The sequence below is a fragment of the Liolophura sinensis genome, chromosome 8, assembly GCF_032854445.1.
Source record: "Liolophura sinensis isolate JHLJ2023 chromosome 8, CUHK_Ljap_v2, whole genome shotgun sequence".
Taxonomy (NCBI): Eukaryota; Metazoa; Mollusca; class Polyplacophora; order Chitonida; family Chitonidae; genus Liolophura; species Liolophura sinensis.
The window spans coordinates 1682407-1692147 of NC_088302.1; the positions used below are offsets into that span (position 1 = coordinate 1682407).

The 9741-nt window shown below is 39.0% G+C and overlaps 1 protein-coding gene across 3 annotated transcripts in view; it reads right to left on the reverse strand.

Moving 5' to 3' along the window:
* LOC135472220 (coronin-7-like) overlaps nucleotides 1-8981 on the reverse strand; it is a 51655-nt gene extending 42674 nt beyond the window's left edge. For 2 of the 3 annotated variants that reach the window (XM_064751613.1, XM_064751611.1), the window contains exon 1: nucleotides 8863-8981. The gene's annotated coding sequence lies outside the window, so the exon portion shown is untranslated. Of the gene's footprint in view, nucleotides 1-8405; nucleotides 8654-8862 lie in introns of those variants that run through there. The other variant, XM_064751612.1, reaches the window with a different exon arrangement.
* Between the last annotated feature and the right edge of the window lie 760 nt (nucleotides 8982-9741).

The window sequence follows — 9741 nt, forward strand, 5'->3', positions numbered from 1 at the left end:
TGTGCAGGTGTGTGAAGTACAAAGTACACTGCGCAGGTGTGTGAAGTACAAAGTACACTGCGCAGGTGTGTGAAGTACAAAGTACACTGCGCAGGTGTGTGAAGTACAAAGTACACTGCGCAGGTGTGTGAAGTACAAAGTACACTGCGCAGGTGTGTGAAGTACAAAGTACACTGCGCAGGTGTGTGAAGTACAAAGTACACTGCGCAGGTGTGTGAAGTACAAAGTACACTGCGCAGGTGTGTGAAGTACAAAGTACACTGTGCAGGTGTGTGAAGTACAAAGTACACTGTGCAGGTGTGTGAAGTACAAAGTACACTGTGCAGGTGTGTGAAGTACAAAGTACACTGTGCAGGTGTGTGAAGTACAAAGTACACTGCGCAGGTGTGTGAAGTACAAAGTACACTGTGCAGGTGTGTGAAGTACAAAGTACACTGCGCAGGTGTATGAAGTACAAAGTACACTGCGCAGGTGTGTGAAGTACAAAGTACACTGTGCAGGTGTGTGAAGTACAAAGTACACTGTGCAGGTGTGTGAAGTACAAAGTACACTGTGCAGGTGTGTGAAGTACAAAGTACACTGTGCAGGTGTGTGAAGTATACTGTGCAGGTGTGTGAAATACACTGTGCAGGTGTGTGAAGTATACTGTGCAGGTGTGTGAAGTACACTGTGCAGGTGTGTGAAGTATACTGTGCAGGTGTGTGAAATACACTGTACAGGTGTGTGAAGTATACTGTGCAGGTGTGTGAAATACACTGTATAGGTGTGTGAAATACACTGTACAGGTGTGTGAAGTACACTGTACAGGTGTATGAAATACACTGTACAGGTGTGTGAAGTACACTGTACAGGTGTGTGAAATACACTGTACAGGTGTGTGAAATACACTGTACAGGTGTGTGAAGTATACTGTACAGGTGTGTGAAATACACTGTACAGGTGTGTGAAATACACTGTACAGGTGTGTGAAGTACACTGTACAGGTGTGTACTCAGAACTCCTACATACTGGCTCTTTATTCAGTGGTGCATAAAAATCCACTAGCCACAATAAATTCTCGTAATCTTTTTTACACATCAAGATGATAACGTGTTGTGATTTTGACATTCCCAGCAGGCTATTCTCACTATAGAGATACACATACATGTATACCCACAAACACAGCTCCATGTAGTGTACAGTGTATCCAGTCTTTCATTTTTCTGTAAAACACTGGAGTTGGGCAATAAGAATTTTTTTTTTTTTGCAAATACCTCTACTGTATATTTGTTTTCATCTCATCCCAGTCACAAACTGTGACAAATCAGATGACCCCATGTGCAGCTGTATGAGCTACTTGAACAGGACAAATAAGGGAGTCACATTAAGGCAGTGACATAGGTTTAGCTACTTGTACCTGATATAGTGCAAAGCGGGCTTTCTGTCCTCTGTTACTGTTAACCTTATACCAAAGAAAAATATTTGAATATTTTTTTATTTACTTGATTGGTGTTTTATGCCATACTTAAGAATATTTCCCTTATGTGATAGCAGCCAGCATTATGGTTTGAGGAAACCGGGTAGGGTTCGGAAAAAACCCACGACAATGCGCATGTTACTGGCAGACCTTCCCACGAATGGCTGAAGAGCCAGCTTGAGCTGGATTTGAACTCACAGTGACTACACTGGTGAGAGGATCTTGGATCACTGCACCATGCTGGCATGCTAACCACCTTGGCCATGGAGGCCCCAATTTATCAATAAGGCCATTTACTAAGTATATGTACATGTATATCTACATGCATGAGTATAACACAGTGACAGACTATCAATATACTGTGACAGACTATTAATATACTGTGACAGACTAACAATAGACTGTGAAAGACTATCAACATACTGTGACAGACTATTAATATACTTTGACAGACGAACAATATACTATGACAGACGAACAATATACTATGACAGACGAACAATATACTATGACAGACGAACAATATGCTGACAGACGAACAATATGCTGACAGACGAACAATATACTGTGACAGACTAACAATATATTGTGAAAGACTATCACTGTACTGTGACAGATTATCAATATACTATGACAGACAAACAATATACTGTGACAGACAAACAGAATACTGTGACAGACTAACAATATACTGTGAAAGACTATCAATGTACTGTGACAGACTATTAATATACTGTGACAAACTATCAATATACTTTGACAGGTTATCAATATACTGTGACAGAGGATATCACAGTCAGCTACATACTAACACCAATAAAATGTGAATTCATCAGACCTGGATATGAATCTTTCATAATCTGACATTTTGTTATCAGTTACCCATAAATTAAAAGTCACTCAAGCAAGGATGTAAAGATATTCTATTAGCATCACACTTAGTGATTTCCGATTAGGGTATTTTTTACAAGTGCATTAATTAGCTTAGATATACTGTGATGTCTGAATTCATTTTTCAGATCTGCTGCCTTGTTGCTGTACATAACATTATTTGATCAACCTAACACCATCAGCCATTTTTCAGATCTGCTGCCTTGTTGCTGTACATAACATTATTTGATCAACCTAACACCATCAGCCATTTTTCAGATCTGCTGCCTTGTTGCTGTACATAACATTATTTGATCAACCTAACACCATCAGCCATTTTTCAGATCTGCTGCCTTGTTGCTGTACATAACATTATTTGATCAACCTAACACCATCAGCCATTTTTCAGATCTGCTGCCTTGTTGTTGTACATAACATTATTTGATCAACCTAACACCATCAGCCATTTTTCAGATCTGCTGCCTTGTTGCTGTACATAACATTATTTGATCAACCTAACACCATCAGCCATTTTTCAGGTCTGCTGCCTTGTTGCTGTACAGGACATTATTTGATCAACCTAACACCATCAGCCATTTTTCAGATCTGCTGCCTTGTTGCTGTACATGACATTATTTGATCAACCTAATACCATCTGCCCAAATTTGCCAGATCTTATCAGTCTTATATATGATCATCAACCATGAACTGGTTTCAGGTGGAATGAAGTTAAGTAGTCCACAGTGAGAACCACATGATCTCTCACAAAACAACAAACAATGTTATACTCCATGCAGAGTTGCAGAAGACACAATGGATGGGGTTGGGTTTCATGACAACACCTCCATTAATGATTAGTGGCTGCACAATACATACAATTTGTCTGTTCATTGTCATGTTCAGCATTTATTATGCGCAGTCTTGGGGTAAACATCCTTGTGTGTCTTTACATAAGCATGTAGGCCTGTGTAAGTGTGCTAACAACCACAATATGTGTACAGAGGCATGTAGGCCTGTGTAAGTATGCTAATAACCACAATATGTGTACAGAAGGATGTAGACCTGTGTAAGTGTGCTAATAACCACAGTATGTGTACAGAAAGATGCCTGAACACTGCACAGAAACTGAAGAACAATTCCTAATCTCATCACCAGGCCATACAGCTGATCTCATGAAGAACAATTCCTAGTCTAGTCATCAGGCCATACAGCTGATCTCCTGAAGAACAATTCCTAGTCTAGTCATCAGGCCATACAGCTGATCTCCTGAAGAACAATTCTTAGTTTAGTCACCAGGCCATACAGCTGATCTCCTGAAGAACAATTCTTAGTCTAGTCACCAGGCCATACAGCTGATCTCCTGAAGAACAATTCCTAGTCTAGTCATCAGGCCATACAGCTGATCTCCTGCAGAACAATTCTTAGTCTAGTCACCAGGCCATACAGCTGATCTCATGAAGAACAATTCTTAGTCTAGTCATCAGGCCATACAGCTGATCTCCTGAAGAACAATTCCTAGTCTGGTCATCAGGCCATACAGCTGATCTCCTGAAGAACAATTCCTAGTCTGGTCATCAGGTTATACAACTTATGTTCTGAAGAACAATTCCTAGACTGGTCATCAGGTTATACAGCTGATCTCCTGCAGAACAATTCTTAGTCTAGTCATCAGGCCATACAGCTGATCTCCTGAAGAACAATTCCTAGTCTAGTCATCAGGCCATACAGCTGATCTCCTGAAGAACAATTCTTAGTTTAGTCACCAGGCCATACAGCTGATCTCCTGAAGAACAATTCTTAGTCTAGTCATCAGGCCATACAGCTGATCTCCTGAAGAACAATTCCTAGTCTAGTCATCAGGCCATACAGCTGATCTCCTGCAGAACAATTCTTAGTCTAGTCACCAGGCCATACAGCTGATCTCATGAAGAACAATTCTTAGTCTAGTCACCAGGCCATACAGCTGATCTCATGAAGAACAATTCCTAGTCTAGTCATCAGGCCATACAGCTGATCTCCTGAAGAACAATTCCTAGTCTAGTCACCAGGCCATACAGCTGATCTCCTGAAGAACAATTCCTAGTCTGGTCATCAGGTTATACAACTTATGTTCTGAAGAACAATTCCTAGACTGGTCATCAGGTTATACAGCTGATCTCCTGCAGAACAATTCTTAGTCTAGTCATCAGGCCATACAGCCGATCTCCTGAAGAACAATTCTTAGTCTAGTCACCAGGCCATACAGCTGATCTCATGAACAATTCTTAGTCTAGTCATCAGGTTATACAGCTTATGTCCTGAAGAACAATTCCTAGTCTGGTCATCAGGCCATACAGCCGATCTCCTGAAGAACAATTCCTATGTGTAGTCCAGTCATCAGGTCACATGGCTAACCTCTGCAAGAACAATTCCTACACTAGTCACCAGGCCATACATCTGAATTCTTCACAGCTATTCATAACATACAAGTTATAAACACAGGCATAAGGGCTGTACATGCGCATCACAAATACATACATGCTAGTGTATTTTAAAAGTGACATGTTGACAGGGATCTCACAGAATAAAATGATTGGCATGTTGACAGGGAAATCACAGAATAAAATGACTGGCATGCTGACAGGGAACTCACAGAATAAAATGATCGGCATGTTGACAGGGAAATCACAGAATAAAATTACTGGCATGTTGACAGGGAAATCACAGAATAAAATGACTGGCATGTTGGCGAGAAACTCACAGAATAAAATAATCGGCATGTTGACAGGGAAATCACAGAATAAAATGACTGGCATGTTGACAGGGAAATCACAGAATAAAATGATTGGCATGTTGACAGGGAAATCACAGAATAAAATGACTGGCATGCTGACAGGGAACTCACAGAATAAAATGATCGGCATGTTGACAGGGAAATCACAGAATAAAATGATTGGCATGTTGACAGAGAAATCACAGAATAAAATGACTGGCATGTTGGCAGGGAAATCAAAGGATAAAATGACTGGCATGCTGACAGGGAAATTACAGAATAAAATGACTGGCATGCTGACAGGGAAATCACAGAATAAAATGATTGGCATGTTGACAGGGAAATCACAGAACAAAATGACTGGCATGCTGACGGGGAATTCACAGAATAAAATGACTGGCATGTTGACAGGGAAACCATAGAATAAAATGACTGGCATACAGTATAAATGTAATTCATACAAGGTCAATGTCAAATCAGCAGATTTATCATTATTTAAAATACATTGCAAAAAATTAATGTAAAGATAGATGTACTTGTCAAGATGTTGAGCCAGAGGATATTCGCGTGATGGGAAATGAACTTGATTAGATCAAGCATCAGTTTCCCACACATACAAGCAGACAGTAAACACCACAAAACATAAAATACATGTATACAGTTGTTTGAACACAAGTGATTCATCTGCTATAATTTCTTTTATAACAAAGAGGCAAACAAAAAAAAAAAACACAGTCACTTACAAATTCATGTTCAAGCTATATATAGCTCTGTCTGACAAGTTTTACTTGTACCTTTGTGTGAACCTAAATAATCAGAATTTTGCTCAACAAGAGCAGATACTAGAATGTTCAATCAGGTGTGACTGTGTGTTCTGATGGTAGGAAGTCGGCTTCACTGGAGAGAGAATGGCAGTTAAAGGGTACGACTGCAGTCAGTTCTGCTGCCTGCCTGAGTAGCAGCCTCCAGCTGATTGTATCTTTACCGCTGTGACGCTGCATGCAGATTATCAAATGTTACCCATATGTATCTGGTCACTGTTATGCAGAACTGTGTATAGCCTGTCTTGTTGGGCAAATTTCTGCTCAGAATGACACCATATAGTGCAATCTTTCAGCTGCACCCACAACACAAGTTAGTACATGCTCCAAGAGTGAACTATCAGCGCCATGTTAGGTTAAAGAAAAGATTAATCCATATGTATCAGCAAGTCAAATACCTTCTGTTTGTTCATTTCAGGTGAAACTTTGTACTTACAACATCACTATTTTAGTCAAGGATCTTAAGCCAGCTTATCAGAAAGTAAACTTTCAACAATCAATTTACATGTGGTAAAGTGCCATTGAATCAATAATGAGAGACCTATATTTAACTTGGGAAGGTTGTTTCCATGTTCCAAATTTCAAAAAAGAGCTGTAGTTGATGTAACCAGACATTTGTACATCACTATTACCATAGGACTGTCCTATAGATGTGGGATTATTATACATGTACAACATTTTTGTGAAACTGAGCCCAGATCTTCACTATATTGACAAAATTATATGAGCAACATCTAATGTCAAATCAGTGATGTGACAGATCAACATAACACTTCAAATCCACAGAATGACTGTTCCACAATTATGTGGTACATGTACATGTACGTGTACAGAGACTTCAAATCCACAGAATGACTGTGTTCCACAATCATGTAGTACGTGTACGTGTACAGAGACTTCAAATCCACAGAATGACCGTTCCACAATCATGTAGTACATGTACGTGTACAGAGACTTCAAATCCACAGAGTGACTGTGTTCCACAACCATGTAGTACATGTACATGTACGTGTACAGAGACTTCAAATCCACAGAACGACTGTGTTCCACAATCATGTAGTACATGTACATGTACGTGTACAGAGACTTCAAATCCACAGAATGACTGTGTTCCACAACCATGTAGTACATGTACATGTACGTGTACAGAGACTTCAAATCCACAGAACGACTGTGTTCCACAATCATGTAGTATGTGTACGTGTACAGAAATATTTCATATCTTAATATGTCCTTCTGGTAATGTCCGTGTTTGATGTAAGTAATCACAGGCATGATCCATGCTGTAGGGCCTTGATGCGGCTGACCTGGTTCCTATACAGCCAGTGAAGTTCACAGTGAAAAAAAGTGACAAAAAGTGGGTTTCTAGAAGAAGTTTGAGTCATATTATTAACAAATTTCTACACGTAATGTAGGTTACAACTCTGTCACTACAGCAAGCCTTGAAATCTGATACATCCATGAAATTAAACATTAGCTCTGGTAAATTTAGCTCTGGAAAAGCTGAAAATATAATTTACTGTCAAAATGCTGTGAATCTTTTAATAATACATGTACCATGTATACATGTGTCAAAAGATAATATCATCATTCCACAACAATGATGAGAATGAATACATCCTAACTACATGTATATGCTGGGAAGTCATTATCAATGATTACACTGACAGCAGCCCCTCAGTATTGACAGAATAGCAGAACCTGCTCTACACACCCCATTCCTTGGGTGCACATTGTTCTATTAATACAATATCTGCATGGATGCTTCCTGAATGTGTAATATGTGCAAATAAATAGGGCTGAATCCATTTGCTTTATGCAGGCCTAGCTGATATGAATAATGTTTTAAACATTTATCAGGTAAATATAGGCCTAATGGATAGAATATAGGTCTAATGGATAGAACATCCTCCTTATAAAGTGGACAGGACATATTCATGTTTTTTTTTGTTTTGAGTGTTATTTTTTTAATTTTAATTCATAACGTTCCAGTTTCTGAGAGAAATAATTTTTCATTACTGGTTCATATCTATCACTATAGGTAAATGTACATATATATGTCTTCATAAAGCCACAAGCAGAGAGAATGAAGTACTAGTGACTCATTTAAAGCAGCTTATTACATCCCACAGAAAAATGATGTTACTGATAGGATTTTCACTAATTTTTACTCTAGAGGGCACCTCGCCTTGTAATAAATAAATGGCATAATAATTCTAAAACTACTGAAGTACACATGTACTGATACAGTAGCATACAGAAGTCATCTTAGTGCCAATGCAACACACCCTGCATCAACTTCCAGCATCATCGATCCCATCTTACTACTAGTGTAATACAACTGCATGATTTGTATTCTCACAATGCCTTTGTTGTTGTAGACTGAAATAGAAAGATCTGTCATCCTCCCTGACTGATGATTGTGGAAACAAAACGAGAATAGAGAACTTAAAATGGCACAGAACCTACTAACATCCCAGCCTTGAAACAGACATGAAATGTTTACCTCAAGCTGTCAGAAACACCTTCCTTGTTCAATATACAAGTAAGGAAGTAAATCCGCGATCCGAAGTGGGCATTGATCGCTTCAGTAGGGTACGGCTTTGTCACTCTGCTGCAGGGATAGACGCTGAAGTGGGGGGACGGGATCATCTGTTGTATAGTAAGCGTGAACTGAGCATGTGACTCATGGCTTTAGGGGGGCGGACCCAAGCAGACTGAGCAGGCACAGTGGGCCTTCGCACTAGCACTGAGTTATCACCCCATACGCCAGTGGTAATCGGCCACATGCTCTCCCCGTATCCGCTTACACAGTTACAACTCCTTCACAAGTCCGCCCAAAAACCCGCTACCGACAAAACCAACAACCAAAAACTCCCCACACTCAACCTCAACTCAAAGTCATCTCTGCAAATAACGACGGATAGAATAATCGAACTGTCAACACTTTCCTACTTCCTTACCTGTTTACTGTGGCCCCTAAAATATCAATTTGTCAGTAGAAAGAGATGACGTTTTGTCGACTCGACCTGCTCGCCGTCACTTCGCCGGCTCGTCTGACATTCAGTTTCATCTATTCTTGTCTATTGACGTTCGGTTGGTAGAAAAGGCTCACAGGGTTTAGGGATGCGACGGACTATCTGTTATTAATATGCAAAAGAAAAAAAAATAATAAAAAGAAAAAAGAGAGAGAGAGAAACACAAAAAACATTTGAGATTAATGTCTTTTCGGCTAATAGATTTCTTATTTATTTACTTACTGACTTATTTATTTATTTTGTTTTATTTTTTTCCTGTAACTTTTTTACTCTGTTATCCTATCTGCAAGAAGATTAAGTAATTTGAAGACCAACTATACGCTAAGCCAACAACATGAAATAAGAAATAAATAAAATTAACAAATAAAAAAACTGAATAAATAAATTAGCCCATACGTGTGATTCACAACCTTGAGGCATAAAATATGAATGGATTTACACTTCATTGTTTATTTGTGTGGCAATCCTTTTTTTCTTTCATTTTTATGTCAGTATGCACGTATTTCGATCTTATAGTTATAATCAGTGCAGGGTAAAAGCTTTTTGTTACAAACATCAGACAAATAGTCTTGATTTTATTTTATTTGATATCAGCGAGCGGGATCGATACACTCTTGACTTTAGTGTTACGGTACTTTTGAATCAATTAATTCATGTAAACTGCACTTTAGACCTGTAACTTTTTAGCTGTTTTATTGTTTTGCAGATTTATAGAGGAGGATAGCTAGTTCCACCAATTTAGCTTGCATTAAGTTACACACACATATACAGATCTAGCTATCATGGGTAGTTCTGTTTGTATGG